The 22,178-nt window shown below is 35.9% G+C and overlaps 1 long non-coding RNA gene across 1 annotated transcript in view; it reads right to left on the reverse strand.

Moving 5' to 3' along the window:
• Positions 1 to 268: 268 nt before the first annotated feature.
• Positions 269 to 22,178, reverse strand: part of LOC138118084 (uncharacterized) — a 34,609-nt gene continuing 12,699 nt past the window's right edge. Inside the window, exons 2-3 of the long non-coding RNA XR_011154991.1 lie at positions 21,134 to 21,418; positions 269 to 1,700 (exon numbers count right to left, since the gene is read on the reverse strand). This is a non-coding gene — a long non-coding RNA (uncharacterized lncRNA). The remainder of the gene's footprint in view (positions 1,701 to 21,133; positions 21,419 to 22,178) is intronic.

Raw genomic sequence — 22,178 nt, forward strand, 5'->3', positions numbered from 1 at the left:
TTGCTGTTACTGTCATAGCTGTTGTTGTTTTGTTCGACTGGTTATATATATATATATATATATATAGTAAAGAACTGTTATTCCTATTTCCCACATCTTTGCCTAAAGACCCTTGATTTCAAAATTATAATAACTCAGAGGGAAAGGGGTTATATCTGCCACTCCAAGAGAGGCTTCTGCCTTCCTTAGCAGACACCTGTCTTTCAAACCGAGACAATAAGTAACCTGGTTTATTTAGTGATCCAGATAACAAATCAGTGATCAGGAACATGCTGTTGGAGTTGACAATATGGCTTGTGACATATCAGATCCTTTAAACTGAGCTAGAACTAAGAAAAACCTTATGCATTTTCCCTATACGAATACAGATGTGGTCTACAGAGATTATAAGTAGTGGCATTACATCTTCAAAACAGATCTTATCAAAGATAAAGAAAGCAGCATTATCTTTAATAATGTTCTATGCTTTAAGCAGTGGTACGTAATGCTGTAATATAAATAAACAATAAGTACAAAGAAAAGTTGCATCCTGTCTCCCAATTGCTAACCACTAGTTGTTAATCACTTGTGGTATTTTACATATTTTAGAATTATGAAACATTAGAATTCTTCTGAATTACTTGTCTGAAAGACGCTTTTCACAAGAGACTGGGAAAATGTGGTCTTAGGGACAGTTGGCTTTCCTTAGACTTCAGAGTTTGTGAAAACTACAGCATTTCGATCAAATAGTTTTAAATTACCACTTTAAGCACCTCATGTTAAATTGAAATATTATTTCACAACTGCAAAAAAAGTATTTTCAGTGAATTGGCCATATGAACAGTGATTGAACATATGTCTGCGTGACTGATTCTGTCACAAGGCATAAAATTCACCCAGTAATTCCTGTATGTCGCCTAAGAAGTGCACCTGAAATAAATGGTGTATTCAGAGATACACAATTTCACAATTTAATAACTGCAAAAATGGGAGGGAAGGAGGGGGTGGACTTTACTTCACCATTTGATAAAGTGCTTCATTTGTTGAAGAAAATTTTTGTTAAAATTGTGTGATATATTCCTACTTGTGCTTGCTAACTTTGGCCTCATGTTATCTGACACTCAAAGGTTACTGGCAGCTCTGACTTCGTGATTTTGCATCACTAAATCCATATGTAATGTCAGCTGTTTTTGCCATGACACCACACAAAATGATCACACCAGCAGGTTAACTATGAAGATGGTCCAAATCTTTTCCTATATGCCCTACAGGGACTGTTCTTTTAATGCTTAAAACCAATAATTTTCTTTTACTCTTGTTTTGTTATTAAAAATAGATAATCTAGATCGATTATCTCATCTGGATCACAAAAACAATAACCTGTCTCTCTAAAAACTCTCAGTTGAATTATTTTTAGAATCTATCAAATAACACTGAATAGCATTTGTCATAATAATATTCATTGTTATATTGGTTATTTAACATAATTTTGTTTTAGTTCGCCTTTAACAATGAACCTTTTTTCCAGGCCTCAGAGGTGGGTCACAACACCAGGCGGGAGCAGTTCAATCCGGAAGGGCAGCATCCCATGGAAGGGACCCGTGCTGAAGCAGTTTGTGAGGAACTGCAACCCGTGGGAAAGACTCACACTGGAGAAGTTCATGGAAGACAGTCTCCCACAGGAAGGGCACAGCAGTGGAAGAGTGTGAGGAGTTCTCCCCCTGTGGAAGAAGAAGCATCAGAGAAAATGTGTGCTCATAATACCTATTCCCTGTTTTCCTGTGCCACTTGGGCAGAGGAGATAGAGAATTGGGAATAAAGTTAAGACTGGGAAAGAGGGAGGAGTGGGGAGAAGGTGTTTTTAATATTTGTTTTACTTCTAATTATTTGATTAGTAATAAATTAAATTATTTTCCCCAAGCTAAGTTTGTTTTGCCTATGACAGTAACTGCTGAGTGATTTCTACCTGCCCTTATCTCAATTTACGTGTCTTTCATTGTATTTCCTCCCTCCTATGCAGTTGACGAGGGAAGCTATAGAGCAGCTTTGGTGGTCATCTGGCATCCAGAAAGGGAAAACACAATCTAGGTTTAGAATATTCAGCTCATTAAATGAAAGATAATCACTTTGCTACAAATAAATTTCAAACTACACAATGTTTTGTAGCCTACTCAGCTTTGTCTGATAGAGTTACTTCTGTTAGCTACCATCTGAACTTTTTTAGTCACTTTTTATAGTCACTTTTTATTCTCTATCATTTAATGAATCTTCTGCATATTCCCTCTCTTTCTCTTATCTTTCTTTCCCTGTCCTATGCCTTGGTAGTTTAACCTCTATCTTTCTTCTAACCTGTTTTTTTTTTTCCTTTTTGGTAATGGCGATGAATTCTTTTTTCGTTTTCATTATAGTGGCAAGTTCCTTATCCCTGTTATAAAAAAAACAACAACAACAAAAAACAAACCAAAAAAAACCCAACCAAACAAACAAACAAAAAAAACCAAAACCAAAACCAAAATCAACTAAACAAAAACGCTTATGGAATTCTAAAAACTATGCCTCAAATACATCAATACATATTTTTTTACATGAAAACAAATGTTCAAGTTCAAATGGTAATTAGAAAAACTAGTCTAAAGCAGGCAGGATCAATGAAGTGAGTTAACAAATCACAGTTTGGACAGTAAAGACACTAAAACACTTAAAACTTACCTCACAACAAATAGAAATGTTTCAATCAGCTAGATATCTTAAATCAAGTTCCCTCCCTAATCTAAGGCCTGCTGAGTCAGGCACAGCTCTCCATCAATAAAAGCTTACTGCTTTTCGTTCTTTTTCCCATTATTCTCCTTTTCACACCTGGAGCCTCAGTAATATTTTAATGCTTAATGATGATGGTTTTTCTCCATTCAATAATTCCATTTGAATAATGGTCTGCATAATGTTACAAAATGGAGTATAGTAATGTTGCTTTATCACCTGAGGCAGCATAGTTTTCTTCTCCAAAGAAATTTTCATTGGACAGGCAACATAATAAAGTAAATTCCTGAACTCCTGCAGGGCACTTGTATCTGTTACCCTCATGACACTTTAACAGAAAGTTTGTAGATCTAATTAGTCAGAAGCAGAAGTGTAATCAATACTGATTTATGAATATTTCCCACATGTAACACTACTTGTTTGGACAGAATAAATTGTTACATGTATAATTTAATCTCTGTGATTTCTTAGTGTTCTTTGCTCATAAAAATAATAACCCTACTTGTTAGAATTGAAAATTTCCAACTGCAGACATCTGAAACACGTATTTTTCTTCATGTGTATGTACAGATGTTTATAGTTACTCTGGGGACGTGAAACTGCAGGCTCAGGGGTCTTATATAAGAGGAATGAAACTGGATCAGCTCCTGACTGAAGATTACTTGTGATGTAAAAATTAATGCTAGCTAGTTGCCAGTCATTCATCAGTTCTTTTACAGATTAATTTCTGTGATCTCTAGCCCCAAGCAAGCCTGAGAGTATTACAAGCATCACAGTCTTGTAGGCTGGCATCCCTTTGAAAGTGAGATATTTTTAATCATTTTAATTGCCTTGCCCTTGACCTTTTCATTTCTGCAATAGCTGCCTTGAAACACACCAATCTTTAATCAATATTCCATGTGCTGGTGCCTCATAATTTTTATTCTGTCATCTCTTTATTGATACCTTCATTTACATTTCTGCTTAAAGTTTGCAAGTTTTTCTTTCATACCATTTTGTAACTGTGCCAGCATGCCCACCAATGTCTAAAAAGCTTTTCCTGAGTTACCACCATGAAAGATTTATCATACAGCCAAACAGAGAAAAGAGAAAAGGGCATCTGGAAGAAGGTCAGAAGATGACTGGTTTTGTTCACATCAGAGTTCTAGAGGAACTGTTACACACTTTTCTCCAATAGCAAGTGATAGCATGAGGGGAAATGGGCTCAGGTTGTACCAGGGGAGGTTAAGATTGGAAAATAAAGTTGTCTTAAAAACCACTGCCAAATGCTCATTACAAAATATTTCTCTTGGGAATGAAAACTTTTAAAGTGGAAGGCAATCATTTTTGGAAAATTTCTGCATCCAAGAACACAAGACTGAAGCATGCAGTCCCTCTCTCAAGAGCAGTAGACACAAAATTTTTGATTCTTTCAAATGACTTTGCTATTCCTTCTTTGGAGAAAAATTTTTTGTTTCTGTATTTGGAGCACATTATCTACCTCCTCTTGGCTCCATGTACAACAGTGAATTACAGCAAATCTATTATCAATCAAACAAAACAAACTGAATACTTTATAAGATAAACATACCTAGCCCACTCCAAATTGAAAATTTAACAAAATGAAGGATGACTGTGACACAGAAATTTGCTTTCTATAAGGATTTAGGAAATAGTCAAATTTTTTCAAGTTTCATCTTATTTGTAAAATATATTTATTCTTTATAACGTAGTGATTTTTGTGCACCTTAAAATTTCAAAAACATGTAGATAGTTGGATGAACTTAATGTTACAACTCAAACAGAACCAGTCTGATGAACTAAGCCTTTTTTTATATGCCATAATTAGTTCTACAGACATCTGTGAAAAGTAATCTGAGGCAGAATAATTTAGGAATACATTTTTTTAAAATATAAGAATAGCAACTGAACATATTATCTCTTAGTGATGAGAAAATCAAAGTGCAGTCTTTAAAAAAGCTAAATTAGAAACGAGGGAGTACAAATAAGAGGTTACAATGGAATAATGAAGGATAATGAGAAATGCAACATACAAAGCAATCAATGCAGAAGCAAATATGGTCTTCAGCAACTCTACAACTAGAAGGGCATAGAATGGCAAAATATACTCATTAGTAAATCTAAAAAGACAGAAATTAGGTTGCATGTTTGAGGTTGTCTTCCCTGTTATTCTATCACTCAGTAAAAACTGTCTGTTTAGTGAGTCTCAAAAGTGAATAAAGCTGACAATGGCTCACTCCTAGAAAAAACAAAACAAAACAAAACAAATCACAATCAAGATCATATGAAACTGATAGTTATTGAGCTCTTTAAAAACATATAGCATCAATTTAAAATCAAACCAACACTTTACGAGTAGCAACAATTTTTCACTGGGTTTTCTCTGTCATTCAGATTGATTGCTGTTTCATGTTGAATAAAGTGTAAGTAGTCTTTCAAGCCTGCAGAAAGCACCACAGTAATTCATATTAAGATGACAAGGCTGTGAACTGTCACACATTTCCTCTTAGTTTTTCTGATTTTTCATGCAGTTAAACACAATCTATTACCTCTAATGAAACTTAATCTTCAATTGAACATATGAAATGTATCTGGGCATAAGATGTGTAATAAAAAAAGCCCAGAAAAGTGGTTAGGGCAACTTTGTTTTGGTAGCTATAAAGAAGAGAATCCTGTTTTTTGTTAATTTTTGTTGTTTATTTAGTTTTGTGGGGGGTTTTTCTCACCATAAAAAATATATGCCTTTCCAGGACACTGTAGACCTACTGGTATGATGGTACAATTCATTCCCTGTTAGCACTGCTCAGTGAATACATCAAAATTACCAGGGCCTAGATATAAAGGGGCTTATTCAAACTTCACATATTATTGCAAGTGTGTCCCTTGTGGAAACTGCTGACTCTAATAAATGTATTTTGGCCAAGCAAGAAAAATATTTCACTAAATTAGATTAAATAAAGTTTTGCATTTCAGACAGCATTGTTTTTTGATTGCCACTATATAATGAAGTAGAAACCCAGTGATTTACAAAGTGAAGAGGCAGAGATTCATATAATATACATCCTGGTATCTCAAGTGAAGAAGTCTATCTTTGTATGAAAATAAATTTACTTAAAGTGAGGTTTCTAATTTTGTCAAGTTATAGTGTGGTGGTTCAGTATTTGTTCATTTGACATATTCAACATCACATCGGAAAAGCTACTTCCAAATCAAGCAGAGTGCCATTGAGATCTCAAAGTAAAATGTACAAATATTTCTTTTTCCTGGAAATATACTATAGAAATAAATCTGGAAAAATCATTTTACCATAGTAAAACAAACAAAATCAATTGTTCCTGTATTTGACCAGAATAATTTTCATAATTGTCTTAAGTTCCTTTAAGAAAAATAATAAAAATAAATCAACGTACATTGATTTTTACCTTTCATTGTTAGATTATTGAAATAGTGCAATCTTTTTCATCGCTTTTTAAAGTAGTAGAAAGACTTGTCACTATTTAGATTTAAAAGAGAATATATTGCTAGCAAGATTTTTGATTTATGAATTGCATTAAGCACTGACTTTTATTTTTCCCAAATGCAATAAAGATTTTGAAATAAGATGCTTTCCCACTTATAAAATAAGATGTACAGAGATAAAGAATAACAAAACCAGGAGGTCAGATGATAATTTGGCCTGGATATTTGAAATCATAATTTTCTGTAGATGATCTTGCTGCATAGGGTACAGTCTCTTAAATAAGAATTGTAACTTTCTGTACGAAAAAATTAAGATAGTAAAAAAAATACGAGTCATATTGAGAGAGACTGCATCCCACTGAAAACACTGATCACAACAATATGTAACATTCTCTTGTACTGTCTTTGCATGAAAATTTATATTTATCAACTCACACTTGAAATTAAAAAAAAAAAAATAAAATCACTGAAGAAAACATATTTCCTGGCCCTCAATAGAGATTAAATGTATGGTATTTTTTGATGGCTAACTCCTGTAAATATCCATATTGCTATGAGAAGTCATGCAGATCTGAGAAGTGATGAGGACACTGCATCGTCTGCTCATGATCTGGGTTTCCCTGCTGCCTCCTTGACTCTACTGAAAACTGACAGAGTGAGGGCAGCAGCAACACTAAACTGGGGCAGCTGGAGAGCTGAGGCAACGTGCACGTTCACCTGCTCTAAGCTCTCCTGTAAACAGTAGCATTTTGGTTTATTCTGGATTGTTATTGGAGAGACAATATTCTTTGTTTGGCCCAACATGAGGAAAAATATGTCTGAGCTGTCATGTTCCACACCACTTCTTGCTTCTTTTGCACCCAAACATGTTACACCTGAAAGAGCCTTACAAACCATGCCTTAGTAATATTATTCACTATTTTTCTCTTTGATGGGCCTTTTGGGAAACTTGTCTGAGAAAAACAGCACATGTATGGATATGTCCAGAATTTATTGTCTGAAAAAGGCAACTTCAACTCAAAAAGTTATTATAATACATCATACAAGAACATTTGCTGCAGACAAAATTAACCTTTAAATTGTCACATACAGGTGCATTATTTAAGGAGAAAGGGAAATATGACTATATATTGAAATCCTTGTGTTTCAGCTTATGTTTTTCATTACTTACAGCTCTGTGTTAAGAATGTATTTGGTAACACTCATCCCAGAAATTACAGACGGATGAACATACTAGGTGCTTTTAGAATTTTAAAATTTGGAAGAAAAGAAAAAAGAAACAAACATTTATGAAACTTGTCAGTGATAGCATGGGTTTTTTTAGCTTGATATCTGTGTCTAAAAATCAAAGTCCCAGTGGAAAAAGGTAAAAGTCACTTAACTGACAGAATTCCTGAGTGACTGAAAATTGGCGTCTGTTCTTTATAGCTTCATCTTTGAGATTTCTCACTAGAAAACAGCAGTTGAAAAGATTATCTTATAGTAGTACTAAAGAATAGACTGTTCTGTGACATTCAAAGGTCTGAAGCCCCCTGTGGAACTAATGACATTTGTACAGCAAGTCAGGCTGCTTCTGCAAAGGAGGATGGTGGAAGCAGGAAAATGATTGGTTTTTGACAGAATGTTAACCCCAAGTTGCCAGATTTTCTAAAATATAACTGCAAATAAGAGAGCTCTAATAACATTCTAATAAAGGGCCAAGTCTTCGATGAATTTTAAACTCATACACTTCCACTGATTTTGATGTTCACAGCTGGTGCTCTGTCCCTGACACTTTAGAGAGAGGAAATAAATGCCATATTGCTCTGCTCTGATGACAGATCAGTAAGGTACTTTTTCTCAGAAGGTATAATAAGCATTTTATTAAGGACAGTTCCTTTTGCTTGTCATTGCAACATCCTTTTTTTCTTTTCTTTTAAACCCAAAATTTTAGAAAGTTTCTCTGGACTTGTTTGAAGTAAGTATGGTTAACTCAGCCATTAAGCATTGTCATGGCCTCCAAATGAGATCTTTTCCTATATTTAATCCACTACTGTACTGGAAAAATGTTAAGGGAGAATTAAATCATGGGCTTTTCTCACACAGGAGACAATTTGACCTTACATGTCCTGAATGCCCTTAGTACAAGGCTGTAACATATGCAGGAAAAATATTGGGAAGACTCTTCATTTCTCTGATTGCATCTGAGGAAAACTGCAACTGGGAATTTAAGAGTCATGGGGAAAGAAGGCAAGTGAACAAGGATAACTTGCTTTTCTCCTGGAAGAGAGAAGAACTCAGCTCCAGACCTCATGCCTGGTTGTGTTTTACATCCACATCTCTTTGGCTACCCCTCCTTACTGGGAATGTTTCTTCGGTGTATGATAGCGTAACTTCAAGCCAAGGGTTAAGAGTTTATACGTCTCTGATATCCCACAATCCTGATGCTGAAGCCTGTTTCCTGGTGTATGGGAGTCAAATTATTTCAGAACAAGATGGATCTGTTGGGAAAAATTGGCACTGAAATATTTGTAGAAGTCGCTTTGTTGTGCTGCTTTCTACCACCCACTGTCTGATGCAGCTGTCTGTGAGGACCAGCACAATGACCTGCTTAGTAGGCTTCTTGAGGGATTTAAACAGAATTGGGAGGCTATCTGTCTAAAGTCATATAGCAAGAGAACTCAACTGGAAAGAGAACATTATCTTCTCAACAGGGCAGCTAAATCCGTGTTCAAGCACTCAGTCAATTTCTGCCTCAAGAAACTGGAGACCTAGGCAGTGTTAGAAGTAGATGTTCTTCATTACTGTCTGAATCTTGAATCAAGAGCCCAAATTCCCAGCTGAGACCTGTTTCCCAGGGTTGTATTTAGCCCCATGGGCAGGCAGCATCACCTACCTGCACTTGCTGTGTCTGTTACTGCAAAACCTGCTCAGGCTTTCTCACTCTAAACATAGGCATGAAGAGAAACTGAGACTTAGACCACGAAGGCTTTAGAGAAGTGACAGTATTTCTCACTAGAATGACAAAAGATATAAAGAGAGGGATTTACTGTGCATTAGTAATAATATGACCCTTCAGGGTCAGCCTGTACTCTGAAAACTTTTTAATGAAATACTGCATACCGTTTAGCTAGCAGAGTAACAAGGTATGTTTGGGCAGGGGACCAGCATTTAAAGAAAACTAGTTATTATATCTCTCCAACTATATACTCATATTACCTACATTAGCTAAAATACAGACTTAGAATAAAAGTTCCCCTGAAGTATAATGTTGCATGTGTATTGGGTATACATGTTTTCACTTTGTAGCTGTTTACATGTTCCAAATTTTTGGTGTAGACAAACAGCTTTTTAAATATACTGGCCTAAGTGATTTACTATCCTGAAATGATCTATGCCCTCCTCTTCTCTCAACTACCATATGTGAAAGCAGTTTTTATCAGCATAAACTTCCTGAACAAACTTTAAATCTTAACTTTTGTAGCTGTTACAAAGAAAGTCAGTAATGCCTTTTACTGCTTTGACTTTAAAGATTCCTTTTTAACTTTGCTCCCTTTTCCTTTGTGATTCCAAATTGGCAGATGAAGTACTCATGTTACTGAGATATTTAAAATTAAAAGTAGTAAAAACCTACTCAAATTTTAAAACAAACCAATCCCAAACCTTCTGCCCTACACTCCTGTTCCTTTTTCAATAACTGAAGAAATCTTTCTTTATGTATGGAAATATCTGGGGGGAAAATGCACCTTCTCCTTTCCTGTTAAACAAATACTCTTCCTGTATTTCTTCTGCTCAATACATGGGCAATTAAATATAAGTATAAAGGGCAGGAAAAAGCAAAATAATAAATTTTTTAAATCTTGATTCTCCTTTCTTAGCAAACAAAAGATAGCAGCTAATATTACACAAGGCAAAGTAAAATATAGCAAAGTGGATCCTCCCTTGATTTGTACTATATCAATATTTTCTTATAGAATTATTTATGGTTTCAGTGTTCTAGCTGAAAGGTGAAAAGTTACGGAGACAAAACCTTATTACAAATGTCCTGCATTATCATGACTGTAACAAACCAGTTTGCTCCTTTAGTTTTACTGATGGTTACCACATCCCACTAGTCTGCATTACCTGAATCTGCTCTAAAAGCACAAAAAAAGTGCAAATGCAGATGCCCTTTTTTCACTTCAGATTCCATAATAAGCTCTCATAAAGCCAATAATGCTTTCCCTATTTCTAATGGTTCAGCACTGATTTCTATTACATATAGAAGTGGTCCTTCAGGTTTTAGACTTTTCTTTTTTCCCCTCAACATTTTCATTACTGGTAAATGACAATTAGACTTTCTGAAATTTAATCCATAAAAATTTTAAGTGAATATGCTTTTTAGAAAATTTTCTTATTCTGTGTTGACTTTGTCATTTCAATAAAGTCCTTTGAAACTGAATCCAAATGATCTTTTGTGGCACTTTATAAATGATTCTTAGAAACAGTCCAAATAAAAAGGCCAGAAAAGCAGAAAATTATGCCACTGGGTTCTTCCAAGCCTCCTACCTCCCTTGGTAAATACTGCATCAAAGTTTACCCTTTAAGACAAAGAGTTTCCCTGCTCTTAAGTGTGGTGGTTTTAGTTTGTTTTTAACAGTTTCTCAATTGAGTCTGCCAGCAGGCCCATGGTCTTTCCAGCAGTGATAACAGTGTGCAATACATGACTCTTTTGTACACAGCTTCCCTGCCTCTTTCTGTATCACAGCTGGCTCTGTATGCCATTACACAGAAATCCAAGGCTAGGGCTTTAGCCAACTGCAAATTTCAGCTATTATTGCTGCACCAATAAATAGCTTCTGAATTTCAATTCTTCAACAGCTTCAGCATAAAAGACTGCATACTCTATCTCCATCTTTTTAGCTAGTCTTTTTCCCTTTATCTCCTCTAATAAATCACTCAGACAGACTTCCCTCTTCTAAAGTGCAGTATACTCTGCTAATTATTTGTATAAAATAAATATTTTAAAATATATATAACTTAATTACCACTATATTCTGCATAGCTTTAAAGTTAGCACTCATTTGCATTGCAGCAGAACCTGATGGGCCCCACAGGGACCAGGGTATTATTGTGCTTATTGCTGTAGGAACACAGAACAAGGATCAATCTCAGTCCTAAACAGCTATTAGCTGCGTCAGGCAAAAGGATTGTTCTACCTTGTTTAACAGATGAGGTACCAAAGTACAGAGATTAAACAATTTGCTCAAGAAAATCCATGGCAGAACTGAACCCAGGTCTCTTAAATCTGAGCCAGATGTCCAGTTCCGAATATGTCCATTTGTCTTCCTTAGGATGAGTCCCATTCTGTAAACATCTGTGTCTTATCTGCTGTCTCAGTGTACCCTGGCTCAGCAGAGATTTCCTGTAGCTATCAATATGAAAATCTTTCATTTCTGCTCTCCTCACACATTAAAACTTCTGGATATTCAAAACTGTTGAATTTTAAAAAAAATTGTAGACTGTTGCCATTGCCAGAGCCAGAGTTTCATGTCTGACAGAAGAACTGGCACAAACACAATTCACATTCATTGCTGTAAACAAGATGTAGTGGAGAAGCACAGCAGCAGCCATGACTGTCACATATCACCATTGCTCTACTTGCTTATAATTAGTTCCTTGTGAAAGGTACAATTATAATAAAACTATTCAAAATAATCTCCCAACCAGTGTTTCTGCCTGGAAACAACACGCCACAGTCAGGAGAATGGTTTCAGCTAACAACACTCCCCTTGTTCTGTACCAGAGCCAACAAGCTGCACTGCAACCAGCCAATCCACAATAATAAGCTTACTGAAAGCATCTGTAATGGGAGCTGAACCTCTAATTTCAAGATATTTCAGAAATAGAGAAGGGACAGAAGAACACACAATGGAATATGGGATATTTGTACCAGTTACTCGTGAGGTGGTCTGTATCTGCATGTATGTTAACCAGTGGTTCTTATACCATCCTCAGCAGAGAACATTATTGGTCAGGGTGAGTATTCAAGTTTTTTTAAGAAAAACCTGGACTATGGGACTACTTTCTGAATTCATGTTACCTGGAAACTAATCTCCTCAAAGATGTGAAGGTCAATAATTGCTTATGCTATGTTGGATAAAATCTTATTCTTTGATACCTTAATATAAACAGGAATAACATTATGTTTAAAATTGTCTTCTTTGAGGGTGGTGTACTGAAATAGCTTTGTCAGAAGTAGAAACATCAACAGAGCTACACTGCTACTTTTACATGTGGTAGTATATTTTGCTGTGCTCCATGCTGTACTGAATCATCTAGACACATCCTAAAGGGCCCCAGGGTGTCAGGGGGTTGAGGCATGAAATATCTGATTAATAAGGTCAGTTTGGTCAATTCTTTCCTTCTCAGGTCACAGAACAGGAAGAAGTGATCCTTGCTGACCTGTAGGGTTTTAAGTAAAATTTCTGAATTGAAGTGTGGTAAATCAGATTTGAATCCTTCCTACCTGAAACACCCTGAGCTCATTTTGTTCAGAAGGAAGTTTTACTGCAAGTCATTTTGGACTGTGGCATTTAACAGGGAAAGTCCACATGGAAGAATTAAAAAATTCAGTGGGCAGAACAGCAAACTCATACAAGCACAACACTGTGATTTCTTTTCTGAGCCACAGGAAAGAACAGAAAGGGACATCCTTCTGCTGCTATTAATGACAGACTATTCCCCCAGAAAGTTAAGACATCTTAAAAAAAAGTTTTAGACTATGTTCATGCTTCCTTGTGCAAAGCCATGTTAGGAATTTCCATGCCTCTCTGAAAAAAATCACAGTATACTTAATTGTGCTGGTCAGTGTAATTAACTTAGGTGCAACCCTAGTGACTAGAGAGTCCTGTTTTGAATCTTTGCAGTTATCTCTAACAGCTCAGACAGGAGGATGGTCTGAAAGTTAAAACACTCCATGGGAAGGTGAAAAGTGCATCAAGCAGAAGCTGGATTTGAATCTCAGACTCCATTACCCCAGCTCACACTTGCACTGTGATCCACTGGGGAAGGAGCCTGACACTGTGGTGTCTCACACCTCTCCATAGCACCTCCATGAAGGAAATGTTTTAGAAGGCCATTCCCAAGCCCTGGGAGTCTAATATATTTCTTGACTATTTTTTATGCTTATGTGTTATTATTAAAAGGGGGTAAACCAGACAAAATATAGAGCAATGCATTTGCCTAACTTCTCAGTGCAGAAAACTCAAGAACATTTCATAATCATGAAATTAGAAATTTATGTATATGTTAAAAAATTTAAATGTTATATAGATTATAAATTTATGTATATATAAAAATATGTTTGGATTTATTAACTTAAATACTAATACAGAATTCTGTTTGGCTACATAAGACTAGATCGTGCATCATTCATTTGATGGTTAAAAGAAATAAAATTGAATATTATTTGTTGCTCTATCTTCTGCAAAATATTATAGAATTATGGAAACTTTCTGTACTTTACCTATTTATTTGCTTTACAAGTAATACTTTTCTTTCTTTTTTAACTTTTCCCCAGTGTCTTTCAACTGCAGTTAGAACTGTAAACAGAGTCATCTCTCTTGATAGAAGTTGTACCTAATGAAAAAGAGCTGGAGAAGTAATAATTTCTATAAGAGCTGTTCAGATAAGGTCCAGAAGGCTCATAAAGGCACTGCATAGCTTATCACCCAAATTTACTTCTCACAGTGTATTCAGTAATATTCTTCTTTTGTCTTGCTATGTAGAAAATGCAAAAATAACAAATTCCTAATATTTTATTCTTTGGAGTAATAGTAAATCATGTTGCTGATTCTTTCCTATATACTGTGTAGAGAATTTCTCCTCTACACAGGATGTTGCCAGAAATACCGGCTCACTTACTGTTAAGGGAAGTAGGCTGTGATTTTCACATCTGCTTGCAACTTCACAGAAAAGGATGACTGAAGGAAAATAAAAATGTCATATCTTTTTCATCTTATAACTGGATTTCACTAGCCTTGTTTACAGTAGTAATTCCACTGAAGTTGAAATATGAGTTCAGTTTTGGTAATGTGGAAGTTACGGTCCAGCAGATTTCTCTGTTGCAAAAGACTGTGCCTTTCAAATTCCCTGTAGGAAACCGAACTTAAACATGAAGTGCTTAACATTTAAAGCTACAGTGGGTAAATAAATATGGACTTTAAAAAGCTGTGCATACTTCCATGTAATATTATGAGCAATAACTCTTCAATGAAAAGTGATTGTCCATGAATAAAAGGTAGTATGAATTTCTCTTGATGCCAATATTCTCTGAAGCCATAAAACCTCTATCAAATGTGGACAAGGCAGGCAAGTTCCTTGCTAAATGTCAAGCAAATGGTCAGTTATTCGTAAACATGATCTGAGGAGGCTTTTGGGGAGATGGTGCAATGCAACCATCTGGAACCAACTGCAACCAGCAATGTAAAATGGTACACAATAACATATGTAAATACATATAAATACCAAAACCACCTAGCTCCCAAAGCTACTTATTTTAATATTTATGTGGGTTTAAATAGTATTACTGATGTTTTTTTCTTTGAATTGTGACCTCTCTGGCAGTTATGTGAGAAGCTGTTAATGTAGAACAGGTTTAAAATATCAGTAAAAAATCCAACTACATAAAAAAAGCACACTTTTTTTATTTCTTTACTTTTTTCTTCCTATAGTCATTCATCATTCATTTGTCTTGTCAACACTTTACCCTTTATGCCACATTTCTTTTCACTCAGTGTCTTACCTTAACCAGTGATATTCTCTATGAATTCATCTGTCTGAGACAAAGAAAATAAAATGCATTGTAGCTGGGTTGGAGCTTCCTGAAATTTCAACAGTGTCTCTAATCACTCAAAGACAGGAAAAAAGAGAAGGGCAACAAAAACAAGGGCTTCATTTTTCACTATATTCCTAGACTGATGTTTGTCTTTGATGATAAAAACAATCTCACTTTCCATTGTTACTCAGCCTTTGATTTGTTCTGCCCCTCAACACATTGGTCAGTACCAAAGTTTCTTGCAATCTATTGCACAACTGAACACAATATTTTCACTGGGGCCACCAAATCCTCTTGTAAAATTCACTAAATTTTATGCCAGCAAGTTGAAAGCTTCTGCTAAGCTTCAAGTGGAGGAGTCCATATTTCATTACCAAAACACCCAATTCTTGATACGCAACTTCTTAAATTATCCATTCCTACTATTCATTGTTTTGCATTATTTGTGAATGTCTGAAAGTATCATCAGCTAAGTCTGAAAGTATAATCATGACATAGATCATGAGCTGTCTCTAGATTAGTAAATATTGAAAGACAATCAAAGTTCCATTGAGAAAAGCAGCAGGTGACAATGACCTGATGCCCACACCATCTGTGTTTCAGGCATTGCACTTCAGCTGGCTGTGGACTGAAAACCCATTAAGACCACACTAATTCTTTGAGTACATTTTCTGGTTCAGTTTCACCTGAAAGCAATCAATTTTGCACACTTTAAGCTTTTATATGATTGAACCAAACTCAGTTAGCAGACAGAATCAGATTTGCTGCAAAAACACAATTCTAGTCTAAACCAAAACACTAAGAGAGCTGAAGGAAATTTCACTTCACATTTTTGTGCATTATGTGGCTCCTTATAATAAGTTTGTTGATTAATGTTTAACTGCTAGCATTTCTTTAAAAATCCTAGCAAGAAAACTAGTTATTCTCAGAACTTGAGTAATGTTTTCTTTTTCATTTATTAAGATTTCCAATTCTATCTAATTTCTCTCAACATTTATTACAAAGTCCTCAATAGGCAAAAAATAAAATTCCCTAGGAAGTATGTCTCCCTAGTAAAACAGATTTGGAATGATCTAAGGCTGAAAATGGACAGTCTGATATAAAATTTAGTCTTTTATGTAACAAGCATACATTTCTAAGAGTTAGGAAATCATAGTTTTGAAAAATTTTACCTAATAAGAATTTTTAGACTAGGAAATAAAAAGAAAGCCATTTAAAAAAAATTATTTTGGTAGTGACAAGCAGCATTTATAATTGTTAAACTGGAGCAAGATACAAACTAAAATTCTACATACTTGTTTTCAGGATTTCTCTTGATTTTTTTTCCTGTTTTCTAAAGTGTTTTGCTTGTGGTTTTTTGGTTGTTTGGTTGGTTTTGTGTCTTTGGTGTCCTCAAAGAAGTTGAAATTGGCTTTGTGTTCTACATGTAGGATCATTCAAGTGGGAAAAAACCCCAAGCAACAAAAAAGCCAAAAACACCTCACATTAATATGTTTTATTTTAAACTGCAAAGGGTTTTAAAAATGTTCATTTATGCACCCAGAGTGAAGTTTAAAACCCTTATATTTTGCTGATAGGCTTTTTAGAATTAAATCCAGCAGCTCTAGAGTTGGGTTTAAAAACAAAGAGCACATCTCATATTTGGATGGAAATTTACCTCTGAGATGATTGCACAGAAATATATACAATTATGAGTGACTGGCTTTCTGCAGATCATCTCATAACACCAGTGCCACAGAGCCTTTCCATAAAAAGCAATTCTGCTTTTATGTTATGATTATTAATACTGCTGTGGGTGGTTATGTGAATTGCAGACAGATTTTGCTTGACGCTCTCGGAAACTGTGACTAATATGAAAAATTCATGGGCTTAAAAGAAGTTGATCAATCTTTTAAAGAGTTCTTAATTTTTTCAAACTTTCAATTAAACGTTGCTAAAAGTGGGGTTTTTTTTAAATAACCCTAGAATTTAATGTATTTCCAGGTATGTTTTACACTAGTCAATATTTAAAATCAAATCTATATAACTCTTGGAATATATTATCTTATGGTATTATAGCTTTCTCTACATCACTGAACTGTGACAATAGACCAGAAGTAATTTCAAAACTGTCATTTTATCAAGTTAATGCTTTGACTTTTGAATATTCCACCTAATTTTAATTATGTATGCATGTCTAGGATTATCAGGGGAAAAATAGCAAATTAAATATCATGTTAATTGATTTTTCCTACTTTTTTTAAGGTTAGAAATAAAATGCTATTGCTTATTAGCACGATTACACAAATATTTGGTGAGGAGTGCTCCTTCTAGGAGTTTACTTCCTGTAAACTGACAGGACAGCTCTTCCAATTTCATTAATTCTAAGCAAAAAGGAATTTTCCAGTCCTTTTTCATCTTCTTACCTAAGTTCAGCTTGCCTTAAGTAGTGATTAAGGATAAATAAAATTATGTGGTTTCAAACAGTAGGCAGTAAAGAACCTAGAATTCTAGGTTCTAACTAAATACTAGAGGAAATAGGGGGCAGGAGGAATAAGACAGAACAGCAATACTGTTTTATATATGGTCAGAAGTGAGTGAACATAAATCTGTTTTGAGGTGAAGGGCTGTATAATATCACCATTAACGTGAGCACATGTAAACTGTTTCTTGTCCATATGGGAAAGAGAGAGCCTAAGAGCCATACTGGAGAGATGTAGTGCTCTGTATTTTCTATTACTACAGAATATGAAATATGAGTGCCTCACTAGGAGATTGCTAAATTGAATTAGCATTTTTTACCTACAATCAGAGGGTTTCCACACCTATTCTTCATAAAAAGTGGAGGTCTGTCAATGTTGCAAATCTACAGGATATACCCAGCTACTGTAGAATTCTCATTAAGGGAGAAACAAAATCCAGTTAGTATGTATAACTGTACTTAGGTTCATTATCCCACATCTGGCTACTCTGGAATAGGCAGTAGTGGATGAAAGACAACAAAAACTTGTCTTAAATTATATGTTAAGACAGCACATTAAAGCCTAAGCACTGCACAAAAATAGAGAGCCAACACAATACATATTCTGTTTGTTAATTCACTCATCAAGCTTTTGTCTGCTGTTGAAAATTCCTAAAATACAGTGTAGATAACACAGCTGGTAATGTTTAATTAAAATATTTCTTCTGCTTTGGTGAAACTTAATTCTCTATTGAATCATATTCAGAAACATCTCCTTTGCTGAGAAACAATCAGGAAAGGCAGCATTCCCAAGTGTGCACCCCCTTCCCCATACCTAAGAAAATATCACAGATTATCTCAGTTTTATTGTCAGGAAATACCACCACAGAAGCAAAAGACTTCAAAGCAGAATAATCAGGAAGTTATTCCTTTCCTCATGAGTCCCCTTCAGAAGGATGTTCTCAAGCTATTGTAGAATCTTCAATCAGTCCCCAAACACCACTGGGATAAGAATGGAAAATAACCAAGTTTTTCACACTTTAAAAGAATCAGAAAACTTTAGCAACTTAATTTGGGTAACTAACAGAACTGCAACTGAAAAAATTCTATGATGTCACATAGATTGCCAAAAGTTTGCCAAACCTGCCATTCACCAATTCTTACATGCACATAGAGGAGTTTTTGCACAAATAGTTGAAGGTGACTCTTTGTGGAAATTTATTGAAAGCAGAAATACCACCTGCATGAATACCACCCTACATACCAGAACCCAAAGAGTAGACAATGGCTTCTGAACATGTTACAGGACAGAGTTTGATCATCCAACAATATTTGCACAACACTAGCAACTAGTGCAATCAGAGTTTAACCTCTTCCAAAAAATTTCTGAATTGTGCAAGCTGTTCTTTCAGTGCAAAACTTTGTCATCTCTTGCTCACATAATAGCAAGGAAAAGGCCAGCAGGTCTGCTTTTGCCAAACACCTACAAGTGTTTTGACTTATTACCTCTCACAAACACAAACAGCACAGAAACCATCTCCTCTCTATGAGGCTCCTTAACATTACAGCAAATTACTGCTGCGAAATGATTTAGCAGTAGGGCTTTCCAGAGACAGCGCCTTTATAGAAAGACAGATGATGCAGCAGAAGCCTAGAAACCTTAAAAACAAATTAGATTTGAAGTCTTTGTAGGATCAAACTCAATGTTATATCAGATCAAAACAACATTTGTGTGATAGGCTTGTGAACATCTAATGAAAAATGAGCTGTAAGTTTAATTTTCTTCCCAACCCCATCTTAAGTATCAAAATTCTTGTTCTTGTTTAAAGCTCATAGCAAGCTTACACTATCTTTAAAAAAAGGCCTTGAATGTGACCTTCAGAAAGACCTTGCAACTAATGCTGTTTCCAGTCTGTAAACAGCAGCCTACAAACCATCTTGACTTGAAAAAGCATAATGATTTAGAAACTATTTAAGAAGCTACAGAAAATTGTCAGAGCAAAGTAACAGATGCAAAGGAGTAGGTGTCAATCACTTAACTTATGCATTATAACCTTCAACCAATACTGCTTGAGCTTCTTAAAATGCAAAGTTATTTTCAAAGAGAAAACAAGTCCTTGATAAAGATTCCCTTTTGTTCCTATCAGCATTTTCCAGATCAATACAGTCCACAAACTGCAAGTTGGTCCTCTCTCTTCTTCACCAGCTACATGTCATTTTTTGAATGACATCAACGTCCCTCTAGCAAGTTTCACAGGTGAAATCCTGTCTAACGTGTGGTGAAGATGTTTGAAGCACCATCAGCATAAGCAAAGATCACCAATAAAATTGCTGCAGAAAACTATCTATGCCCTGGCATAAACTAGGCTAGTAAAATTACATTATTCACTGTGATGCTTTATCATTGCAGCACAAGACTGTGATTTATTAAAAAATATGCAGACTTCGTGTATGGAGTCTGGCTTAGCTGGAGTTCATTTTCTCTTAGCAGCCATCACAGGGTACTGTGCTTTGCATGAGTAGCTGTAGAGGCATTGATAACACACCAGTGTTTTGGCTACTGCTGAGCAGTACTGGCACAGCACCAGCACTGTCTTTTCGAGATCCTGGGAGGGGACACAGCTAGTACAACTGACCCAAATTAACCAAAAGGATATTCCATACCATATGAATACATATCAGCTCAGACAGAAAAGCAAAGGGAGGGAGGAGGAATGGGGAGCATTTGTCATTTTACAATGTTTGCCTTCCTGAGCAACCACTACACTGGCTGAAGCCCTGCTTCCCAGGAAGTGTCTGAACATCACTCACAGATGGAAAGTAGAGATTGTTTTTTGTTTTCCCTTTGCTTATGCACACAAACTTTCTTTTTTTTCTTGTTTTAATAAACTGCCTTGTCTCAACCTGCTAGTTTTTTTCCATCTCATTTTTCTCTCCCCTGTCCTACTGGAAAGGGGAGTGATAGAGCAGCTTGGTGAGTACCTGGCATCCAGGCAAGGTCAACCCTACAGTCATTTTTGGCACCCAGGGAGGAACCAAAAAGACTGCAGTGTGTTGACCCTGGCTGGACTCCAGGCACCCACCAGAGCAGCTCTCTCACTCCCCTCTTCTGCTGGACACAGAAGAGGAAATATAATGAAGGGTTGATGAGTTGAGATAAGGACTGGGAAGGATCACTCATCAAATACCGTCATGGGCAAAACAAGCTCAAATTAGATATTAAATGAATTTATTACTGACAAGATCAGAAAAGGATAATGAGAAGTAAAATAAGACCTTAAAACCACCTTCCTCCCACCCCTTCCTCCTTCCTAGCACTATCTCCTACCCCAGCAGCGCAAGGAGACTGGGAATGGGGGTTATGGCTGGTTCATCACCCGAGGCTTCTCCCACTGCTCAGGGAGAGGAGTCCTTCCCTTGCTCCACCATGGGATCTGTCCCACGGGAAACATTTCTCCATGAGGTTCTCCAACATGCCACTCTTATGTCTCTCTGAGATCTGCTGTTTAGCTGGTTCTCAATATATGTCACCACCCACTCATCCAGTCCACACTTCCTGAGTTTGCCTATGAGGATTTTGTGACAGACAGTGTCAAAAGCCTTGCTGAAGTCAAGGTAGACAATATCCACTGCTCTTCCCTCAGCCACCCAGGAAGTTTTTTCATCATAGAAGGTAATCAGGTTGATCAGGTATGATTTACCTTTAGTGAATCCATGCTGACTACTCCTGATCATCTTCTTGTCATCCATGTGGATAGAGATGGTCTCCAGAATGAGATGATCCATCACCTTCCCAGAAATTTAGATTTGGAATTACATGCAGTATCTAGTCATGCAAGTACTCCATTGTTAATGTGATCATTGCTTATCTTCAAGTTAGAATATTAGCCCACACATGTGTCCAGAAGTTGTGCCATTTCCATTTCCTTCTTTAGAGGAAGTATTAGACTGTCATCTCTCTTCTCTCAAACACTTGGAAAGCGTTTCTGTAAAATGTAAAGATTGTAATGAGATCATTTGTCACAGTGCTTATCAAAAAGTGATTTGTGTCTCCTTAAGGCTCTATAGTTAAAACTACCTAGATACTCTACATTAAACTTTGGGAAATATGTATCTTCAAAGCATACGGGAGCATAACAGTTGTCAGGGCTAATTCTAGAAATATGTCCAGATTGTCTGTTAAAAATATGGATTTGCATGCAGGCCTATAACTTAAACATAACATGTAGAACTGTCTTTTTAATCAGGGTGTATCTCATTCAAATAACCAGCTTTCAGCATCTCTAAAAGGTGGTGATTAGAAAGAAAGGAAATTAGTTACCTTTGAGACATAAGTGAAACAAAAAAAGGAAACCTCCTCAGATTTCACTTTCTATTTATTGCTGAAGTACAATACCTCAGTACAAGCACTAATCAAACGCTATTCATAGGTAAAATGTAACCTTTGATTGTTCTACCAGAAGAATGAGAAATGCTCTAATTTATCTGGGTTGCAGATGCATTATGCAGAGTGTGAGAATAGAGGTCTAATGATAAACTCTTGCAGCTTAACAAAGAAATATTCTAACAGTTCTGGGGTGTCTTAAACTTTCTCCAGGTAGCGTGTCATCCCCAAGAAAGCGAAGAGCAAGGTAATTACATCACCTGTCATGAGATCACAGGACTCAGGCTCTATTTATTTAGAATCATCTTTATTAGAAAAATAACAGTTTCCTTAATTTAGGTAAGAGTTAAAAAACCCAAACA

This window comes from Aphelocoma coerulescens, chromosome 1 (genome assembly GCF_041296385.1).
Source record: "Aphelocoma coerulescens isolate FSJ_1873_10779 chromosome 1, UR_Acoe_1.0, whole genome shotgun sequence".
In the NCBI taxonomy this organism is placed as follows: domain Eukaryota; kingdom Metazoa; phylum Chordata; class Aves; order Passeriformes; family Corvidae; genus Aphelocoma; species Aphelocoma coerulescens.